Source organism: Entelurus aequoreus, linkage group LG10 (assembly GCF_033978785.1).
Source record: "Entelurus aequoreus isolate RoL-2023_Sb linkage group LG10, RoL_Eaeq_v1.1, whole genome shotgun sequence".
NCBI classification, from domain to species: domain Eukaryota; kingdom Metazoa; phylum Chordata; class Actinopteri; order Syngnathiformes; family Syngnathidae; genus Entelurus; species Entelurus aequoreus.
Genome location: NC_084740.1, coordinates 40,301,134 through 40,325,315, shown reverse-complemented (window position 1 = coordinate 40,325,315; position 24,182 = coordinate 40,301,134). Strand labels below are relative to the sequence as shown.

The 24,182-nt window shown below is 37.8% G+C and overlaps 1 protein-coding gene across 1 annotated transcript in view; it reads left to right on the top strand.

Moving 5' to 3' along the window:
* The window catches only part of cdon (cell adhesion associated, oncogene regulated), a 213,580-nt gene that overhangs the window by 14,445 nt on the left and 174,953 nt on the right, over window positions 1–24,182 (top strand). The window contains exon 2 of the mRNA XM_062060861.1: window positions 14,847–14,940. The gene's annotated coding sequence lies outside the window, so the exon portion shown is untranslated. The remainder of the gene's footprint in view (window positions 1–14,846; window positions 14,941–24,182) is intronic.

The following is a 24,182-nucleotide window of genomic DNA, read 5'->3' as shown; positions in this document are numbered from 1 at the left end:
CCACCCCATTTTGTTCCTCCAGTGTGTGTGACCCCCGGAGTTGTTCCCTCCATTGTGTGTCCCCCAGTGTGTATCCCACCAGTGTGTTCCACCAGTGCGAGTCCCCCCAATATGGCACCCGGTGTCTCCCCAGCGTGTGTTACCAGTGTGTGTTGTGAAGAATGCATATATATACAGTATGTTTAAGAGTTATTTCTTTTTAATTCATAGTCATGTGTGAAGCAGCTAGTGTTTTCCATTTGTACTCTTTCTATTTCTTATCTTATGTCCGCAAGTAAACTATGTGTGTTACCTTGAAGGCCTGCACTGTATGAGATGGAATACTCCCTTTTGTCTTATCTGTAGTGGAACAATGAAGCCGTGTTCCTTCTCAGACAGGTGGGGGCCTTCTTCGTTTTGCAAGAAGTAGGCTCTTCCGTTCGAGTGTTAGATCAACTCGAGCAGCCGATACGAATGTATTGATTGAGTTGACCTCCCAAAGCTTTGGAATAAACTAGAAAATATTCCTATTCTGTCCTGGTGATCCTTCTTACTCACCTTATATGTCATCCAAAAGAATTTGGGATTGACCAGTAACTTAAATTCCCTTGGAGGAAGAACTGGTCCGACGCAACAGTGTCTACCCCAGTGTGTCCCACCAGTGTGTGTCCCACCAGTGTCTGTCACCCCAGTGTGTGTCCTACCAGTGTGTCCCACCAGCGTGTGTGTCCCCCCGAATGTGTTTCCCCAGTGTGTGTCCCCAGTGTCTCTTACCAATATGAGTTCCCCCAGTGTGTGTGTATTACCAGTGTGTGTGTCCCACCAGTGTGTCCTCGGCATGTATTCCCAGTGCGAGTCCCCCCCCAATGCGTGTCCCCCTAGTGTGGGTGTCACATGTGGTCTTGCATGGTCGTCTCAAATGTCTTTAAAGCTATCAGAGGGTCGCTGACTTGACATTTCTGATACATGATTTGTGCCTCTATCACCCCCCCTCTCAACCTTATGTCTCCTCCTCTTCCCGCCCGCCGTAAAGCCAGACCAGCTCCAAATGTCAATGATGTTGGTTTAACCATTGTACACGGCTGGCCGCATCTCAATGGCTGACTTGTCCCCGGGCCAGACCCCCACAATGGCCGCCTTTCTCCCTGACACTTGTTCTCAGCATCTCTCTCTCTCTTTCAGAGTCAAAGTGGAAGCGAGAGAGCAGGCTGGCAGAGTGAGGCAGTGGAGGGATGAGGGATGGAGGCTTGAGGGGGGGACCCGGGGGGATATTAGGTGAAACGTGACAGAGGAGTAGGAGCTTTGATAAGCAGAATTGTTAGTCGTAACGGCCGGCGCTAAATGTGTCTTTCACGGGACCCGCTAAGCTTGTTAGCGCACTTAATCGGACAGAGGAAGAGTGTGCCGCAGTACAGAGATTTTCAAGAACTGACAAAAAAATGTGTGTTTTACCATAGCGTCATTTCAAAATGTGTAGCGAAGCCTGCTTTTTGTTTTGATTTACAAAGCTGTCTTTGCCTACTGTTGCCTACTGTAGCTTTAATTTAATTAGCAGCACTGGCATAGCTATGTGAGCTACATGCTAACTTCACATTTTAACATCATGCTAAGTTGCAACACTAGCATAGCTATGTCAGTTACATGCTAACTAGAGATGTCCGATAATGGCTTTTTTGCCGATATCCGATATTCCGATAATGTCCAATTCTTAATTACCGATTCTGATATCAACCGATACCACTACAGTGACACCGATACAGTCGTGGAATTAACACATTATTATGCCTAATTTTGTTGTGATGCCCCACTGGATGCTTTAAACAATGTAACAAGGTTTTCCAAAATAAATCAACTCAAGTTATGGAATATGTATATTGTAGCGTCCCGGAAGAGTTAGTGCTGCAAGGGGTTCTGGGTATTTCTTCTGTTATGTTTATGTTGTGTTACGGTGCGGATGTTCTCCCGAAATGTGTTTGTCATTCTTGTTTGGTGTGGGTTCACAGTGTGGCGCATATTTGTAACAGTGTTAAAGTTGTTTATATGGCTACCCTCAGTGTGACCTGTATGGCTGTTGACCAAGTATGCCTTGCATTCACTTGTGTGTGTGAAAATCCGTGTATATTATGTGACTGGGCCGGCACGCGCTCTGTACTTCTCCCTACGTCCGTGTACACAGCGGCGTTTTAAAAAGTCATACATTTTACTTTTTGAAACCGATACCGATAATTTCCGATATTACATTTTAAAGCATTTATCGGCCAATAATATCGGCAGTCTATCTCTAATGCTAACTTAAATGTTAACATTTTAGGTTGGTATTGGGGGTTAAATCACCAAAATGATTCCCAAGCGCGGCCACCGCTGCTGCTAACTGCTCCCCTCACCTCCCAGGGGGTGGAACAAGGGGATGGGTCAAATGCAGAGGGTAATTTTACCACACCTAGTGTGTGTGTGACTCTCAGTGGTACTTTAACTTTAACTTTAACGACACTAGCATAGCTACAAGAGCTACATGCTAAATTCACATTTGAACAATGGGTTAAAAACACCAGCATAGTTATGTGAACTACACGCTAACATGACATTTTAACACCGGGTAAAGTTAGTCACATTAGCATAGCTATGTGAAATACATGCTAATGTTACATTTTATCATCATGCTGGGTTAGTATCACTAACATAGTTATGTGATCTACAGTACATGCTGACATTACATTTAAACACCATGCAAGGTTAGTAACACCAGTATAGCTATAGAAGCTACATGCTAACTTTACAATTCAACATCATACTACGTTAGCAACATTAGCATAGCTATGTAAGCTGCATGGTAACATAACATTACATTTGAACATCATGCGAGATTAGCAACACTAGTATATCTATGTGAGCTACATTCTAACATTACATTTTAACATTATGCAAGGTTAGCAACACAAGCATAGCTATGTGAGCTACATGCTAACATTACATTTTAACGTCATGTTAGGTTAGCGACATTAGCATCGCTATGTGAAATAGACACTACTATTACATTTGATCATAATGCTAAGTTAGCAACACTAGCACAGTGATGTGAGCTACATGCTAACATTACATTTTAAAATCATGTTAGGTTAATGACTCTAGCATGGCTACGTGAGCTACATGCTAAATTTACATTTTAAAATGTTAGGTTAGCAACACTAGCATAGCTGTGTGAACTACATGCTAACATTAAATTTTATCATCACATTAGGTTAACGACACTAGCGTAGCTATGTGAGCTATATGCTAAATTCACATTTTAACATCATGCTAGGTTAGCAACACTAGCAGAGCTATGTGAACTACATGCTAACATCACATTTTAATGCCATGTTAGGTTAGCAACAGTAGCGTAACTATGTGAAATACATGCTAGTATTACATTTGATCATCATGCAAGGTTAGTGTCACTAACATAGCAATGTGAGTTACATGTTGACATTACATTTAAACACCATGTGAGGTTAGCAACACCAGTATAGCTATGTTAGGTTCATGCTAACATTACATTTGAACATCATGCAAGGTTAGCATTTAGCTGAATAGAAACTAATAAATAGTTCCAACATCTGTAACTGAGTGACTGATAGTTGGCAAAGCTTAATTTCAAGATTTGTAGCAAAGCCTGCTATTTTTTTATTTTTTTTTGTACAATATTTCTCACGTTTTATGTTCATAAACAATATATTACTGTCAGAACATCTTTGGAAACTTTAACAAACTTTTACAAATGTATGATATATAATGGTGTTACTAATATCATTGTCAATTATTTAAACATGTCCCTTCACTTCCTGTTTGTGCGCACATCTGGAAGGCACATGGCATCAGAGACAGATGCATGGCTGGGTCAAAGGTCAGCGGGCCCTTTAAAGAAGATTAAAGGAGAAGAACATCAGACATTTCTTTAAAGTGAATGTGATCACCATGGCAACAAAGGAAGGCAGTGACAGTATCAGAAGATTAGCACCATTGAATATTGCAGCAAGTCTATTTATTATTGTATTTCAATATGTCATGAAGTTACTTATTATCTTATATTGGAGAGGCTTTGTTCCGCGCTGACTCCGCCCAGACGTGTCGCACTCCTTGCCCTAAATTCCCTTCTTTCAGAGCGAGGTCAGAGGTCAGGGACTGTGTGACCCAGCCTGGGGCCGCTCCCCCCCCACCCTCCACCCGGTTCCCCCTTCTCTTTATTTTGTACACACCTGAGTCCCTTCTTGTGGGTGGGATCCTGCGGGTGCAGAAAGAAAGCTGCCGTATCGGCTTTCCACTGTGGATGGTTCACACGGGTCATTACGTCATCAAGGCACGCTTCTATGAGCTCTTTGTGCTAACCCGAGACCACTCGGACAACCTCGTCCATGTCCTGATGGACGACTGGCGGCCAATCATCCAACAGACGACTTTGTTGTTCTGCAAAAACTCCAATAAGGCCAACCAATGAACGTTTTAAACTCATTTTCACTCAACAGGTGTGTCCAACATGGTATACCTGTGATGGTATGGCGATAGCTGCGTCTGATACGGGACTTCATAACATATTATAACATGACGTCATAGCACAATGTCATAGCGTTACATCATAGCCCGATGTCATAACAGACATCTTAACGTGACGTCGTAGTGTGACATCATAGCACGGCGTCATACTTAGACTTAGACTTAGACTTAGACAAACTTTAATGATCCGCAAGGGAAATTGTTCCACCATACCATACCATACCATACCATTCCCATACCATACCATACCATACCATACCATACCATACCAGACATAACATTACATCATAGCATGATGTCATAACAGACACCATAACATGACATCATAGTGTGACATCATAGCACGACATCATCCCAGACAACATTACATCATAGCATGATGTCATAACAGACACCATAACATGACATCATAGTGTGACATCATAGCACGACATCATCCCAGACAACATTACATCATAGCATGATGTCATAATGTGACGTCACAGCGTGACCTCAAAGTGTGACGTCATAGCGCAACATCATAAGATGACATCATAGCATGATGTCATAACATGATATAGCATGACATCATAGCATTAAGTCATACCAGATATCATAGCGTGACATCATAACATGACATCATAGCATGAAAGCATAGCATGACGTCTTAGCGTGATATCATAGTATGACATAATAGCATGATATCATAGCATGACATCATAGCATGACGTCATACCGACATAACATGACGTCATAGTGTGACATAATATGACATCAATACATGACTTAACTTGCCACAGGTGACACTATAGGGTGACAACATGAGAAACAATATGACATCATAACTTGACATGGGTGACATTATAGTGTGACAATATGACATCACAATAGGACATAACTTGACATAGGTGACATTATAGTGTGACAATATGACATCATAACTTGATATAGGTGACAATATAGGGGGACAATATGACATCATAACTTGATATAGGTGACAATATAGGGGGGCAATATGACATCATAACTTGATATAGGTGACAATATAGGGTGACAACATGACATAACGACACAGGGTACATTATAGTATGACAATATGACATAACTTGACATAGGTGCCAATATAGTGTGACAACATGACATCATAACTTGACATAGGTGAGAATATAGTGTGACAATATGACATCATAACTTGACATAGGTGATATTATAGTGTGACCATATGACATCACAATATGACATAACGTGACATACGTGACAATATAGTGTGAGAATATGACATCATAACTTGACATAGGTGCCAATATAGTGTGACAACATTACATCATAACTTGACATAGGTGAGAATATAGTGTGACAATATGACATCATAACTTGACATAGGTGAGAATATACTGTGACAATATGACATCATAACTTGACATACGTGACAATGTAGTGTGAGAATATGACATCATAACTTTACATAGGTGACATTATAGTGTGACAACATCACATCACAATATGACATAGGTGACATTATAGTGAGACAACATGACATCACAATATGACATAGGTGACATAGTGAGACAACATGACATCACAATATGACATAGGTGACATTATAGTGAGACAACATGACATCACAATATGACATAGGTGACATTATAGTGAGACAACATGACATCACAATATCAATCAATCAATCAATCAATGTTTATTTATATAGCCCTAAATCACAAGTGTCTCAAAGTATGACATAGGTGACATTATAGTGAGACAACATGACATCACAATATGACATAGGTGACATTATAGTATGACAACATGACCTCATAATATGACATCATAACTTGAAATAGGTGACATCATAGTTTGACTACATGACATCAATATGACATCATACCTTGACATAGGTGACAATATAATGTATATAATATAATGCATATGTTCCTTTTTGACTGTACTTGAATGTATAATAGACTGTATTTATATTATTCACATGTAAATAATGCTGTATAATAGACTGTATTTATATTATTCACATGTAAATAATGCTGTTAAATAGACTGTATTTATATTATTCACATGTAAATAATGCTGTATAATAGACTGTATTTATATTATTCACATGTAAATAATGCTGTATAATAGACTGTATTTATATTATTCACATGTAAAAAAATACCTAAGTGTTTATTGTCTATTGTGAGCGAACTATGGTGCTGAATTTCCCCCAGGGACCAATAAAGTACTTTTTATTCTATTCTATTCTATTCTATTCTATTCTATTCTATTCTATAGTGTGACGTCATCACATGACACAGGTGTCCTAGCGTGATATAGGTAGGGTCGAGTACTGTTCACATTTGAATTGATACGGTACCTGGGAACTGATACCGGTACTCAAGAGTACAAATTGTGTGTACTTTTGTGTGTGTTAATGAAATGTATTGTTTTTGATAATGAAATCTATTTTTTATTGCAACATTTAGAAATGAGCTGATTATGACAGCTGCTGTCTAATTGTTGTGTCTTGTTTTATTATCATTATATTATCATTTGTAAGTATGACAACAAGTTGCAAGTCCAAGACGTTAGATGGCAGTAGTGTATAGTTTAAAGTGTGTTTTTTGTTGCGCCCCAAAAAGTGTTCACACTGTAAGTATTGTACTTATTACGCACCAACTCTGTGATTGTAACATGCATCTTAGTTGTAGTTTTCATTTACAATTCGAAGGTGTTGAAAACCGTGTAAAATCACTAAAGGTAATCAGTAGCACGTCAATAGCAAAGCCAATGTATATTAGCATCGAGCTAGCACATTTTTGCTTAATTTAGAGCGTTTTTTGAGTCAATCTCTTTGATGATTTCCTGAAAGTCTCATCAAAACCCGACCTAATCTCACCATCTAGCTTTCTGCACTGGTTCGAGCTGCCGCACAATCTGTTGGGACCTGAGTCCGCAGGTGTGGGGGTCAGGGGTCATCGCTTTATGACGGAGCAGGGGGTGGGGTGGGGTGGGTTTTTGGGGGCGGGGGTCAAGACCTGTGCTCCGTGGAATTCGGGACTCACTGCAACGATACAGCGGGTGTGACTGGTATCCCCCGGGGGCCGCAAATAACAAATATGCTCCCATATTTGTCGAGGGGGAGTCGAAGAGGGTGTGGGGGCGTCATCTTCAAACAGGAAGTTAGACTTAGACTTCCTTTTAGACTGTATGTAAATTTTTTGGTACTTAACGCATGCTAACTGTTCGCGGTACTTTTTCAACATTTATTTACTTTTTTTGTAACATACTTTTCTCCTTGATCATGTGGTCTATGTTAGCACGCCAACATTAGCTTGCTAGCTTTTTCCACTAATCCTCATAAACGTCCACACTTGACACATGCTAGTTGTTGGAACGCTAATATTAGCATGCTAACTTTTTTTTGGCTCATTTTCTAGCTACACAACTAAATCATATATTTTGGTACTTAACGCATGCTAACTGTTCGCGGTACTTTTTCAAGTTTTATTGACTTTTTTGTAACATACTTTTCTCCTTGATCATGTGTTTTATGTTAGCATGCCAACAGTAGCTTGCTAGCTTTTTCCACTAATCCTCATAAACGTTCACACTTGACATGGGCTAAGTGTTGGCATGTTAATATTAGCATACTTGCTTTTTTATTTGTTATCTTATTTATTTATTAAGCTAATTTTGCAGGTATACAAGTCTGAGTCCTATATTTTGGTATTTGACGCACGCTAACCGTTTGTTGTACTTTTTCAAGTTGTATTGACTTTTTTGTAACATACTTTTCTCCTTGTGGTCTACAGTGTTTCCCACACATTCATTTATTTGTGGCGGCCCGCCACGAAAGAATTACGTCCGCCACAAATTTAAAAAATAAAAAATAATAATAAATAAATAAATAAATATATATATATATATATGTATATATATATATATGTATATATATATATATATATATATATATATATATATATATATATATATATATATATATATATATATATATATATATATATATATATATATTTTTTTTTTTTTTTTTTTTTTTTTTTTTTTTTTATTTTTATTTTTTATTTTATATATATATATATATATATATATTACCAAATAGACGCCCTTGTGCAAATAGACGCCCTTGTCCTAATAGTCGCCCGGGGTCTGAGCCCATTTTGTGAATTAACAGCCTCTTCCTAATAAACGCCTATGTCCAAATAGCCGCCCATGGGCTGTTATTTGCATAATTTAGATTAAAATCATATTGATTTCATTTTCATTAAACCCAATTTATAAGCTAAAAGGAAAAGCAAGGGTGCAATAATTCTGGTCATTACGGTAACAGCAGACGTCACGTGGGGATTCTGGGTAATCAACATATTGCAATGGGTTGATTGATTGATTGATTGAGACTTTTATTAGTAGGTTGCACAGTGAAGTACATATTCCGTACAATTGACCACTAAATGGTAACACCCGAATAAGTTTTTCAACTTGTTTAAGTCGGGGTCCACTTAAATTGATTCATGATACAGATATATACTATCAGATATATACTATCATCATAATACAGTCATCACACAAGATAATCACATTGAATTATTTACATTATTTACAATCAGGGGTGTGGAGGGGGGGGGGGATGGACATCAAGTAGTGGACATAGAGAGAGAGAGAGAGAGAGAGATCAGAAGGCATAAGAAAAAGAAAAAGTATCTGCATTTGATTGTTTACATTTGATTATTAGCAATCCGGGGAGGGTGTTAGTTTAGGGTTGTAGCTGCCTGGAGGTGAACTTTTATTGCGGTTTTGAAGGAGGATAGAGATGCCCTTTCTTTTATACCTGTTGGGAGCGCATTCCACATTGATGTGGCATAGAAAGAGAATGAGTTAAGACCTTTGTTAGTTCGGAATCTGGGTTTAACGTGGTTAGTGGAGCTCCCCCTGGTGTTGTGGTTATGGCGGTCATTTACGTTAAGGAAGTAGTTTGACATGTACTTCGGTATCAGGGAGGTGTAGCGGATTTTATAGACTAGGCTCAGTGCAAGTTGTTTAACTCTGTCCTCCACCTTGAGCCAGCCCACTTTAGAGAAGTGGGTAGGAGTGAGGTGGGATCTGGGGTGGAGGTCTAGAAGTAACCTGACTATATATAGCATAACACACAACAAACCCACGAGGAAAAGTTTCAACATGGCAAGCAACAGTAGCAGTGAGTTCAATGAACAGGATACCGGTAGACCACAACTGATGGACGGGAATACTTTAAGGGGGAAGAAGAGAAAGTTTGACTTAAAGTTCAAGCTAGCGATTGTGAAGTATGCGGAGCAGAATTCTGGTTTGGCAGCGGCCAGGCAGTTTAACGTTGACCCAAAACGTGTACAAGAATGGAAACAAAAAAAGGGAGAACTACTATCTCAGTCGGCAATCGATGGAAAACGCCCCCCCCCCCCGGATGGAGGTAGGAAGAAAGTGAGCGACGAGCTTGATGCTAATTTGTGTCAGTGGATACATCACGTTCGTGGACTGAACCACCGTGTGTCCCGCAAAATGATCAGCATTAAGGCAAAGGAGTTGTATGTCACCGCGAGTGACACGAGAGACACCGGGGTGGTGTTTGGTGCAACAAGTGGCTGGCTTAATCGTGTGTGTGTGTGTCCGTGTTGTAAACAGTAGCCATAGCTGGATGTTGCTTTCTGGTATCCTACAAGGTGTGTGGGCTGACGGTGGCAGCTGATGGGAGTGAGGACCAGCTCATTTACTGCTTCAAGGAGGGACAGCCATGTCAGGCAGGCAGAGAGATGCTGTTGAGGGCTAGACAGCAGGCTGCTGCTGTGGTTCAGGAAGAGGAGGAGAGTGATGAGGAACAGCAGTTCCTCAATGAACTTGTTATTGAAAAGGAGGATGATGATGAGGGGGGTGAGGGAGAGGAGGAGGAGAAGGAGGATGATGAGTGGGGTTGAGTTGTATTTGGGGTTGCGTTTGCTGCAGTATTATTGTTTTGATGGTTTTATAGAGTACTTGGTACCATAATTGTATTTTTCCTGTAAGCTGCTTTATTTAAAACTTGGAGTACTGTAGCCTTTATTTTATTTAAGTGACAGTATTATTGTTCTGTTTTGATAGTGTGTTTTTTAATACTTGAGTACTTGGTACCATAATTGTATTTTTCCCGGTAGGCTGCTTTATTTAAAAAGTGTATTTATTTTTAGTATTGGTAGTCTATTTGACAATTGTTGCAGTACTGCCATGTTGAGGCCTTGTTGATCTCTTGTCTTTTGATAGTCTTGTTTTTTTGTTTGTATGTTTACAATAGCTTTTACATTTAAAATTGTTTGTACGAAAAAAAAATACTGGACAGTAACCATTGTAACCAAATAATGGCCTGGTGCAGGCTGGTGCAAAAATAAATAAAAGCCTTGTGCAAATAACCGCCCATGTCCTAATAGCCGCCCGGGGTCTGACCCCATTTTGTAAAATAAACGCCCAGGCTACTATTTGGTAATATACGGTATATATATATATATATATATATATATATATATATATATATATATATATATATATATATATATATATATATATATATATATATATATATATATATATATATATTTTTTTTTTTTTTTGTCCTGTCCAGCTTCTCAGGCAAATCATATAGTTGATGTAGATGCCCATATAGGCTGTTCAGATTTACTTTACAAAAGAGAAGTGTTGGATACTTCTCTTGTTGCCTTATTTGTATTTGACCACTACTGTTTTCTGTTTATTTGTTACTGACTGTGGCAGGACACCTCTACCTCTGTTTCACTTTATGTTGCTGGTAAATAATATGGTTGTAGTAGTAGGCTAAAGTTAAATTATTTAGTATGCAGTAATTTAAGGGGCAGAGCTTTAAGAGACATTTTAACTTTTATATTTTATAAGATATATTTTTTGTAAGAACCACAATTAATAAATATATTTCAGGGAATAACTTATTGTTCAAATTTGTATATAAATATGTACATAAAGTGTTGTAATTATATTGTAAAATGGATGGATGGATGGATGGATGGACGTTTAAAACAAAACTATTATTAATTAGTAAGTATACATTTTTTTAGCCTTTTTAGAGAAAATCATATGATTGTAGTAAATTATGCAAATTACTCGATGATGTCATAGTGACCACGCCCTTAACCACGCCCCCACCGCCACAGGTATCTTGGCAGTTTATGGGAAACACTGGTCTATGTTAGCATGCCAACATTAGCTCGCTAGCTTTTTTCACTAATCCTCATAAACGTTCACACTTGACACATGCTTACTGTTGGAACGCTAATATTAGCATGCTAACTTTTTTTTGGCTAATTTTCTAGTTACACACCTTAAGTCATATATTTTGGTACTTAACGCACGCTAACTGTTCACGGTACATTTTCAAGTTTTATTGACCTCAGCCTCGCTCGGTGCGCCTTGAACAAGGCCGATGTTTTTGTTGGCCCGTGCCAGCCGAGGTCGGTGCCAAGACGCCACTCTGGATCCGCCGCTGTCCTTGCGGACGCTGCACCTGTCCGTCTCCGTTTGTTTGCCTTCCCTGAGGGACGCCCGCCTCGCCTCAGCCGCCCTCGGGCCAAAGCACACACGCCGTCTGCCCTCGCAGACACGGATCATCAAAATGTTATTCCAGACTAAACCTCAGCAGAACCAGAGTCCCTGGAGTGAGGCGCACGCCTGGACCGTCTCCGTGACGACGGATGGAAGGAAGGACATGCGGTCTTCCTCACTTATGTGAAGCGGCTCTGTCTCTCTCCCGGGAATACTTTACAAGCTTTTTGGATGAAGTCTTCATACCTGGCAACCCTCTCACATTTTTTCTCTCGTCTCCTGGTGCTGATGGAAATACCAGAACTGAATTCTCCTACTCTCAGATACAAATGTTGACATGTTGTTAGAATAATTATGTATATATTATCACACTAACTTTATGTTTAAGGGCCATTGCTATAAATTATTGTCAATTGTGCTGAAGTGGTATTTTTGTATCTGTGCAAAGGTGGCAGTCCAAAAGATTGCCAGCCGACTTTATCAGTGTTGTGTCCAGACTTGGCCTGCTGGCTGCCAAGGCCGAACATCGCCGTGACGTAGACAGAGCAGAGACAAGGCGATATGACCTGCGTCAACTAATTTTTATTTATTCTATAATCATATATTGTAGTGGTGTGGGAAAAAATCGATTCGAATTTGAATCGCGATTCTCACGTTGTGCGATTCAGAATCAATTCTCATTTTTAAAAAATCTTTTATTTTTTTAATGTTTTTTTTTTTTTTTTTCTTTCATATGTATATATATTAGGGCTGCAACAACTAATCGATTAAATCGATTAAAATCGATTATAAAAATAGTTGCCGATTAATTTAGTCATCGATTCGTTGGATCTATGCTATGCGCATGCGCAGAGGCTTTTTAAAAAAAAAAAAAATAATTTTTTTTTTTTTCAAAATAAACCTTTATTTATAAACTGCAACATGTACAAACAGCTGATAAACAATAATCAAAATAAGTATGGTGCCAGTATGCTGGGTTTTGTCAATAAAATACTGGAAAGGACAGAAATGTAGTTTGTCTCTTTTATCCGATTATTAATTGATTAATCAAATTAATAATCGACAGATTAATCGATTATCAAATTAATCGTTAGTTGCAGCCCTAATATATATATATATAATTTAAAAAATTTTTTTTTTAATTAATCAATCCAACAAAACATTACACAGCAATACCATAACAATGCAATCCAATTCCAAACCAAACCCGACCCAGCAACACTCAGAACTGCAATAAACAGAGCTAGTTAAAAGTTAGTTACAATTTCAACATAGCAGTGATTAAAAATCCCTCATTGACATTATCATTGAACATTTATAAAAAAAAGAAAAAAAAGAACAATAGTGTCACAGTGGCTTACACTTTCATCGCATCTCATAAGCTTGACAACACACTGTGTCCAATATTTTCACAAAGATAAAATAAGTCATATTTTTGGTTCATTTAATAGTTCAAACAAATTTACATTATTGCAATCAGTTGATAAAACATTGTCCTTTACAATTATAAAAGTGTTTTACAAAAATCTACTACTCTGCTTGCATGTCAGCAGACTGGGGTAGATCCTGCTGAAATCTATGTATTGAATGAATAGAGAATCCTTTTGAATCGGGGAAAAATCCTTTTTGAATCGAGAATCGCGTTGAATCGGAAAAAATTGATTTTGAATCGAATCGTGACCCCAAGAATCGATATTGAATCGAATCGTGGGACACCCATAGATTCACAGCCCTAATATATTGTGTGTAACTGGAGTTGTGGAGATTACCCCCTTCCCTCAGCGACAGCTTCAGTGATGTAATAGGGCCCTTCCAAATAAATAGAGGAGGCGCACGGGCTTGACTTTTAGAACGTAGTTTGGATCTGTAACTACAATACAGCCCAAAACACGTGTCTCCTCGAGCTAAATTGAACTCTGTCTCTGCATGATTCCTTGCTTCTTGTCTGATTATTAGATGTCATCAGTGTTTGAACCTGACACATGTACTTTGTGTGGTGCCATTTTTGATCAATCAATCAATCAATCAATCAATCAATCAATCAATCAATCAATCAATCAATCAATCAATCAATCAAAGTTTACTTATGTAGCCCTAAATCACGAGTGTCTCAAAGGGCTGCACAAGCCACAACTGTCATGTCTGTGATCATGTTTTTTTAAATTATGTCCTGTTTGGTTTTTGGACTCTTTTTGGTTCCTGTTTTCACTGCACTGTTTTGTTTCCGTGACAACCATTAGTTTCTAGACTTAGGTGTGGAAATAGTGTCAAAGCGCTTTGAGTTCCTTAAAAAGGTAGAATAGCGCTATACAAGTACAACCCATTTACCATTTTGTTTTGATATGTCATCTTAGTGACATCATGCACAAAAGTGCACTCATAGCTTGTTTTAAAATGTCTCTGACAATCTTGCACTTTCTGTTTTGCAAATGACATGAATGTTTGTGCCGCTGCTTAATAACTGTTTAATAAATACACTTTTGCTAAATTGACTTAGTTGTGATTTCCCTCTCTGCATGAAAGTTTAAAAGTAGCCTATATTAATGCAGTATGAAGAAGAATGTTTTAATGTAGACACATAGAATCATCATACTGCTGTGATTATATGCATCAAGTGTTCATTCAAGGCTAAGGCAAAATATCCACATATATATCGTGTATCGTGACATGGCCTAAAAATATTGAGATATTAAAAAACCTACTTGTTAGCATTTAATTTCGGCTTTTTATAGTCTTACTTTGAAATTCTGTAATGTGTTGGGTTTGTCTCCACTTAGGTCACCCGTCCAGCGCCTCAATAAGCCCCGCCCTCCTCCTCATGAGTTCATCCAGTCAGCTCCCTGCTGGCCCTTGACACGCTCCCACCTGTCAGTAAGTGATTCTAAAAGTATCTATTTCGTCTGTGGAATTCCGTTAGACCAGGGGCGCCCAAACTTTTTCCACTGAGGGCCACGGATGACAAATTAAAGGATGCAGTGGCCATTTTGCTAGTTTTCACCTTCAAAACCAGCGCAGCTTGTGGATGTTTTTTCAAAGAACTAGAAAATGCAATTCCGGTACAAAATTTGTGTGAATGCTGAAAAGCCAGAGCGGAACTGACATGCTAACAGCTAGCACGTTGGCCAGATAGCGTCAAGTAACAAAAATATATGCGCAAAATGAGCTAAAAAAGCTAGCCTGTTAACAATAGCATGCTTACAGTTAGCATAAGTGGAATACCAAGGCATATGACTTAGCAAAAAAGCTAAAATGCTAATCGTAACATACTTCAAGTACCAAAACATATTACTCTGAAGTGTGTACCTGAAAAAAATAATTTAAAATGCTAGCCTGCTAACGTTAACATTCATCAAGCACCAAAATATGAATTAGTTATATACCTACCAAATTAACTAAAATAAAAAGCTAGCATACTCAGGTTAGCATGCTAACAGGTATCATTCGTCAAGTGGCAAAATATTTGACACTGAGGTGTATACCTGTTAAGTTAGCTAAAAAAAGATAACATGCTAACTGTAACATACCTCAAGTACCAAAATATATTACTCTGAGGTGTGTACCTGAAAAAAAATATTTAAAATTCTAACTTGCTGACGTTAGCATGCATCAAGCACCAACATATGACCGAGTTGTATACCTACCAAATTAACTAAAAAAAAAAAGCTAGTATACTCACGTTAGCATGCTAACAGGTATAATTCGTCAAGTGACAAAATATTCGACGACGCTGAGGTGTATACCTGTTAAATTAGCTTAAAAATATAACATGCTAAAATGCTAACTGTTACATATCTCAATACCAAAATATATTGCTCTGAGGTGTGTACCTGAAAACAATTATTTAAAATTCTAGCTTGCTAACGTTAGCATGCATCAAGCACCAACATATAACTGAGTTGTATACCTGCCAAATTAAAAAAAAAAAAGCTAGCATACTCAGGTTAGCATACTCACAGGTATCATTCGTCAAGTGGCAAAATATTTGACGCAGAGGTTTATACCTGTTAAATTAGCTAAAAAAGATAACATGCTAAAATGCTAATTGTAACAAACGCCAAGTACCAAAATATATTACTCTGAGGTGTGTACCTGAAAAAAAAAATAATTTAAAATGCTAGCTTGCTAACGTAAGCATGCATCAGGCACAAGTTGTATACCTGCCAAATAAAAAATAAAAAAAGCTAGCATACTCAGGTTAGCATGCTAACAGGTATCATTCGTCAAGTGGCAAAATATTTGACGCTGAGGTTTATACCTGTTAAATTAGCTAAAAAAGATAACATGCTAAAATGCTAATTGTAACAAACGCCAAGTACCAAAATACATTACTCTGAGGTGTGTACCTGGAAAAAAAAATCATTTAAAATGCTAGCCTGCTAAATGCTAGCCTGCTAACGTTCGCATGCATCAAACACCAAAATATGAGTGGTAAACCTACCAAATTAACCTACCAAATTAACTAAAAAAAAGAAAAGCTAGCATACTCACATTAGCAAAATATTCCACGCTGAGGTGTTTACTTGTTAAATGAGCTAAAATGCTAACTGCAACATACCTCAGGCCCATCAAAATGTCCGCGGGAATTTTCTAGTTATTATTATTATTATTGCTTCTTTTGCTAGAAGTAAATGAACAAAAAAAATAAGCATTGTTGATGTCAAAGTTTGAGTGGACACCCTCTTTTCATTCTCTCCATCACCCCCCGCTCACTCCGCACACTAGCTCTACTCCTCCTGTCTTTGTTGGAAAACACATTTCAATTTCCTGGGGAGACATCTTCAAAGAAACGTGGGGGGTGGGGGTTTCGATGGTGGGGGGTGCTGGGGGTCTCTCGGCTTGAGTGGAATACCAGAAAAACAACAGTGACAGCTGGGAGGCAGGAAAACACATCACACAGTAACGGTGTGGGAGCTCCAACACACACACACACACACACACACACACACACACACACACACACACACACACACACACACACACACACACACACACACACACACACACACACACACACACACACACACACACACACACACACACACACACACTCATTCTTTACTCTCTAATGTACAGTGTAAGTCCTGGTCTACCGGGCTATTATTGTTATTATTAAGGGTGTTCCAATCCAAAATTGATATCGTATATTGGTGCGATATCGGAAAAAACACAAGTATGAGATCATATCGGCTTGCATGTAAAATCTTTAGTACAAGCAGTCCTGCAGCGTGTTTACCTGTGTGTGATATCATGTGCGATACCAGCAGTCCTGCAGCATGTTTACCTGTGTGTGATATCATGTGCGATACCAGCAGACCTGCAGCGTGTTTACCTGTGTGTGATATCATGTGCGGTACCAGCAGTCCTGCAGCGTGTTTACCTGTGTGTGATATCATGTGCGGTACCAGCAGTCCTGCAGCGTGTTTACCTGTGTGTGATATCATGTGCGATACCAGCAGACCTGCAGCGTGTTTACCTGTGTGTGATATCATGTGCGATACCAGCAGTCCTGCAGCGTGTTTACTTGTGTGTGATATCATGTACGATACCAGCAGTTTTAAAGATGTGTAGTGAAGCCTTTTTTAAAAAAAACTAATTTTTTTTACAGAGCTATACACATTAAAATAGAGTGGGCATTCATAATAATAATAATAATAATAATAATAATAATAATAATAATAATAATAATAATAATAAATAAATTATATGTAATCTTACAAATAGCCTTAGAACAGTTTCAAAGATGTGTAGGGAAGCCTTTAAAAAAAAAAACTTTTTTACAGAGCTATACACATTAAAATAGAGTGGACATTGATATAATAATAATAATAAATCATAAAATAATTAAATTGGATTTTATCTTACAATTAGCCTTAAAACGGTTTTAAAGATGTATAGTGAAACCTTTTTTAAGAATACTTTTTACAGACATAAAGGGACACGCGGTAGAAAATGGATGGACATACACATTAAAATAGAGTGGGCATTCATTATACTAATAATAATAATCATACATAATTAAATAATTAAATTAGATGTAATCTTACAATTAGCCTAGCAGTTTCAAATATGTGTAGCAAAGCCTGTTGTTTTTTGTTTTTTTACAATTCTATACACATTAAAATAAATTGGGCATTCATAATATTATTATTGTTAATAATAATAATGATCAATAAATAAATACATTATACATAATCTTACAATTAGCCTTAAAACAGTTTTGAAGATTTGCAGCGAAGCCTGTTTTTTTTGGCTTTGTTTTTTTTTTACCAAACTATACTCATTAAAATAGAGTGGGCATTCATTATAATACTAATGATAATAATCAATACATAAATACAATATATTTAATCTTACAATTCGCCTTAAAACAGTTTTGAAGATGTGCAGCGAAGCCTGTCTTCTTTTTTCTTTCTTTTTTTTACCAAACTATACTCATCAAAATAGAATGGACATTTGTTATAATACTAATAATAATAATCAATAAATAAATAAATTATATTTAATCTTTCAATTGGCCTTAAAACGCTTTTAAAGATGTGTAGCAAAGCCTGTTTTTTTGTTAAAATTTTTTTTTTTTACAAAGTTATACACTAAGACATTAAAATAGAGTGGGCATTTGTAATGATTATATTATTAATAATAATAATAATTATTATAATTATAATAAATAAATACATTATATTTAAACTGACATTTAGCCTTAAAACAGTTTTAAAGAAGTGTAGCGAAGCCTTTTTACCCCCTTTCTTCTCAAACAAGTGAGGGAGACAATATATTTTTATCACGTAAACCAGTGGTCCCCAACCTTTTTGTAGCTGCGGACCGGTCAACGCTTGATAAAAAATTATAAAATATGGGGGGGGCAACATTTTTTTTAATTTTTTTTTAAACATAAATGAATACAATCATGTGTGCTTACGGACTGTATCCCTGCAGACTGTATTGATCTATATTGATATATAATGTATATATTGTGTTTTTTTATGTTGATTTCATTAAATAAAAAATAAAAAAAAACTTTTTTTTTTTTTTTTTTTTTTTTAATTTCTTGTGCGGCCCGGTACCAATCGGTCAATAGGGACAAAAATTTGTGTTAAAATTGCACGTTAGCGCACCTTTAGCGCTGACGATAACACAGCCGCGCTGTTAGCGAGCGTGTGCCGCCTCGCAGGCAAAGTGACATCAGCGAGCACGCCGCTCCCGTTTTGCACGAGCGTGGTATAAACACAACATCTGTTTGCCGACGCCGGCCTCCAGAAAGCCAGCAGTGTTGACGGCTCTCGTATTCCCAAAGCGCCCTCCAGGAAAAAGGCTGCAGCAGGGAAGCCCGGGATTGGAGGATGGGAAAAACAAGACAGTTGGGGAGGGGGTCACTGCTAATCCCCCCACATCTGGCTTCTATTGGGATGCAGAGGCCGCTAAAATAATGTTTTTCACCCTACAAGCCTTTCTGGGCTATAAATTACCCAGCAGCCACTGAGTGAAAGCCTTTCATTGGCCAAGTTTGCTTTCTGTGGCAGACAACTCAACTGCACACCCCCCCCCCCCCAGCCCCGCCCCCCGCAGTAAAAAACGTGCCTTCCTTCCTGTCAGCGCTCCGCACTTCCTGTCGTCCATCACGTCGCCGCCATCACAACAACAGCGTGCAGGAAAGATGCAGCCTCAGCTTCAAGTTCACGCAAATCCAGCAAGCGCAATAAAAAGTCACTCGCTTTAAAACGACTCATTGTCATCGACAAACTTTTGTTTTTTCCAGATAAAAACTGTTTTTACCTCATAATAATTCACCAAAAAACGTAGTTATTCACTCCAGATGTGTTCTTTTTTGCCAGTGTCGATTTTTATTCATTCGTATTCATCCCGATTCTAAATGTGTACAGCACATATGCTCATCAACAGTAGGATTTGTCTGAGTGGCTGGAGAGGACAGATTTTTTTAAAAATTAAAAATTAAAATAATTTTAAAAATTACGGAGCCCCTAAAGGGACATGGGGGAAATTTTTTTTTTAGTTCTCGTGCGCACGAGAAACTTTTTTTAAAGTTATAAAAAATATATATATATATTTTTATTTTTATTTTTTGAAGGACGCAGCAATCTTTTTTTTACGGAGCACCTAAAGGGACATGGGGGAAAAAACATATTTTATAATTTTTTATTATAATTTTTTTTTTTTAGACATGTATCTCGTGCGCACGAGAAACTTTCTGGTGCGCATGAGATACATGTCTAAAAAAAAAAATACAAATAAAAGATTATAAAAATTTTTTTTATAACTTTATAAAAAGTTTCTCGTGCGCACGAGATACATGTCTAAAAAAAAAATACAAATAAAAAAATTATATATATTTTTTTATAACTTTATAAAAAGTTTCTCGTGCGCACGAGATACATGTCTAAAAAAAAAAATACAAATAAAAAATTATATATATATTTTTTTTATAACTTTATAAAAAGTTTCTCGTGCACACGAGATACATGTCTAAAAAAAATAAAAAATAAAAAATTTTAAAAATTAAAAAACATTTTTTTTCCCCCATGTCCCTTTAGGGGCTCCGTAAAAAATAGATTGGAAAATGTTTTTTTTAATGTTTAAAAATGTTTTTATAATTATTAATATTCGTTTTTGTACTGTACAGAATGTGTGCTGATAGATCATTTCCTGCAGAGCGTCTCTTAAAATAAAGATGACAAAATAAAAACTGTTTTATAAGTAGTTGTTCATAAAACAAATTTAAAAATGTTGCAAAAACACATCAGGATGAATACAATTTTAGACCACCACTTGTATCTTATTTTTGTTCAATTTTCTGTCTTTAGACGAGACACAACCTTCAGTTGGAATTTTCCTTCAAGTGCAAATTGTTGAAGTGAGTGTATGGCACACTCACTACCGGTACTGAGACAGCGCTGATGCTGTGTTAGTGTTTATTCTGATGGATGGTTAAAAAAGGCATTACATAACAAAAGCGCTTCCTGATGAACACAGTTTGGTGCCTCACAGTCAAATGACACTGCAGTTTTTGTCTTAAAGTGACACACACATCGGGGGACATACTTTTGTAATGACTCCATACTTCAGTGTGGTTTTGCCCATTACTAGTTTGACAAAGTATTTAGTAAGTTTAGTTGAGCCGTTCTGTCCTGTGACTGACCTTTTTCATCAGAAACCTTAAACTTTGTCCACAGATTACTTTGCGCACTTAACATGTGCATTTATTGTGTGTACTTAAGTGTACCATGTGTGTATATTGTGCACTTAACAAGTCCACAATATTTTGCACACTTAGCATGTACACTTAACACCTAATGTGTGTACTGAAGCGCACTGAAATTGCGCACTAAGTAGGTGCACTTAAATTGTGTATTTAGTAAGTGCATTTTGTGTATTTCGCACATTTAACTTGCATACTTAAGTACACTTATCTTGCACACTTACCTTGTGCACTTAGCTTAGTTAGTGAACTTAATAAGTGCACTTATAAAATGGCACTTGATGTGTATACTTAAGCGCATTCAAAGTGTGCACTTAGAAAATGCACTTATTTTGTGCACTTAACACGTGTACTCGTGTAAAATGGTGTATTTTGCGCTCATAAGTTGAGCACCGAACATGTGCACTTAATGTGTCTACCAAAGTGTATTTAAATTGTGCACAAATTTAGTGTCCTTAGTAAGTGTACTTATAAAGTGACACTTAATGTGTGTACTTAAGCACATTTAAATTGTGCACTTATCATGTGTACTTAAGTGCACTTAATTTTTTACTTAGTAATTACACTTATTTTGCATACTTAAGTTGTGCACTTAACACGTGCACTTAGTGTGTCTACTTGAGTGCATTAAAATTGTGCACTTAGTGAGTTCCCCTAGTAAGTCTACTTATACGGTTGCACTTAATGTGTGTACTTAAGCAAAGTTAAATTGTGCACTTACTGAGTGCACTTCTTATGCACACTTAAGAAGTGTACTAATGTGCACTTAAATTGTGCACTTAAAGTTAAAGTACCAATGATTATCACACACACACACTAGGTTTGGTGAAATTTGTCCTCTGCATTTGACCCATCCCCTTAATCACCCCCTGGGAGGTGAGGGGAGCAGTGGGCAGCAGCGTTGCCGCGCCCGGGAATCATTTTTGGTGATTTAACCCCCAATTCCAACCCTTGATGCTGAGTGCCAAGCAGGGAGGTAATGGCTCCCATTTTTATAGTCTTTGGTATGACTGTGCACTTAAATTGTGCAATTAGTAAGAACACTTATTTTGCGCACTTAACTCGTGCACTTAACATGTGTACTTAAATGCACTTAAATTGTGCACGTAGTAATTGCACTTATTTTGCGCACTTAATTTGTGCACCTAACGTGCACTTATTGTGTCTACTTAAGTGAACTTAAATTGTGCACATATTGAGTTTCTTTAGTAAGTGTACTTATAAAGTGACCCTTAATGTGTATACTTAAGCGCATTTAAATTGTGCACTTAGAAAGTGCACTTATTGTGCACACTTAACATACACACTTAACATGTGTACTTAAGTGCACTTAAATTGTTTACTTAGTAATTGCACTTATTTTGCGCACTTGAGTTGTGTACTTAACATGTGCTCTTAAAGTTAAAGTTAAAGTACCAATGATTGTCACACACACACTAGGTGTGGCGAAATTATTCTCTGCATTTGACCCATCACCCTTGATCACCCCCTGGGAGGTGAGGGGAGCAGTGAGCAGCAGCGGTGTGTCTCCTTGAGTGCATTTCCCTTAGTAAGTGTAATTATAAAGTGGCACTTAATGTGTGTACTTATGTGCACTTAGTAAGTGCACTTATTGTGCACCTTTAACTTGTGCACTTAACACTAGTACTTAAATGCACTTAAATTGTGCACTTATTTTTTGCACCTAACATGTGCACTTGATGTGTCTACCTAAGTGTACTCAAATTGTGCACATATTTCCTTAGGAAGTGTACTTATAAAGTGACACTTAATGTCTGTACTTAAGTGCACCTAAACTGTGCTTTTACTAAGTGCACTTATGTAGCACACTTAACTTGTGCACTCAACAACGTGTACTTAAATGCACTCAAATTGTACACTAAGTTATTGCACTTATTGTGCGCACTTAAGTTGTGCACCTAACATGTGCACTTAATGTGTCTACTTAAGTGTACTCAAATTGTGCACATATTTCCTTAGGAAGTGTACTTATAAGGTGACACTTAATGTCTGTACTTAAGTGCACCTAAACTGTGCTTTTAGTAAGTGCACTTATGTAGCACACTTAACTTGTGCACTCAACAACGTGTACTTAAATGCACTCAAATTGTACACTAAGTTATTGCACTTATTGTGCGCACTTAAGTTGTGCACCTAACATGTGCACTTAATGTGTCTACCTTAGTGTACTTAAATTGTGCACATATTGAGTTTCCTTAGTAAGTGCACTTATAAAGTGGCACTTAATGTGTGCTTTTAGTATTTGCACTCATTTTGCGAACTTAACATGTGCACTTAGTGTGTGTAAATCCGTGCACTTGAATAGTGCACGTAGTAATTACACTTCTTTTGTGCACTTAACATGTGCACTCATCGTGTGACCTTTTTCAACAAAAATCCTGAACTTTGTCCACAGTTTCCCCTGACAAGCTTCATCTCCTGCTTGGCAGGCGCTCAGTCATGGAGCAGACTTGAAAATCTGCAAATAGTCTGGTTGTTCAGGACGACCAACTGTGTGTGTGTGTGTGTGTGTGCGTGTGTGTGTGTGTGTGTGTGTGTGTGTGTGTGTGTGTGTGTGTGTGTGTGTGTGTGTGTGTGTGTGTGTGTGTGTGTGTGTGTGTGTGTGTGTGTGTGCGTGCGTGCGTGCGTGTGTATGTGGGGGACAAAGTACAGCAAGCATTTCTTTACGTTGAACTCTGCAGGGCACTTTTGGTGAAACGTGCGGAATTATGGGATATTGATGTCCGGAGGCCATATTTGATGAAAGTGGACAGGCGGCGCACATCTGTCCAAAGCCACGTTATCCGTGTTGCGGCGAGGCCAATCGGAAAGATCCTGGCACGACCAGCCAGCACGCACCAAAGCCCACGCAGACCCGTAAATAAACAAAGCACCTCGC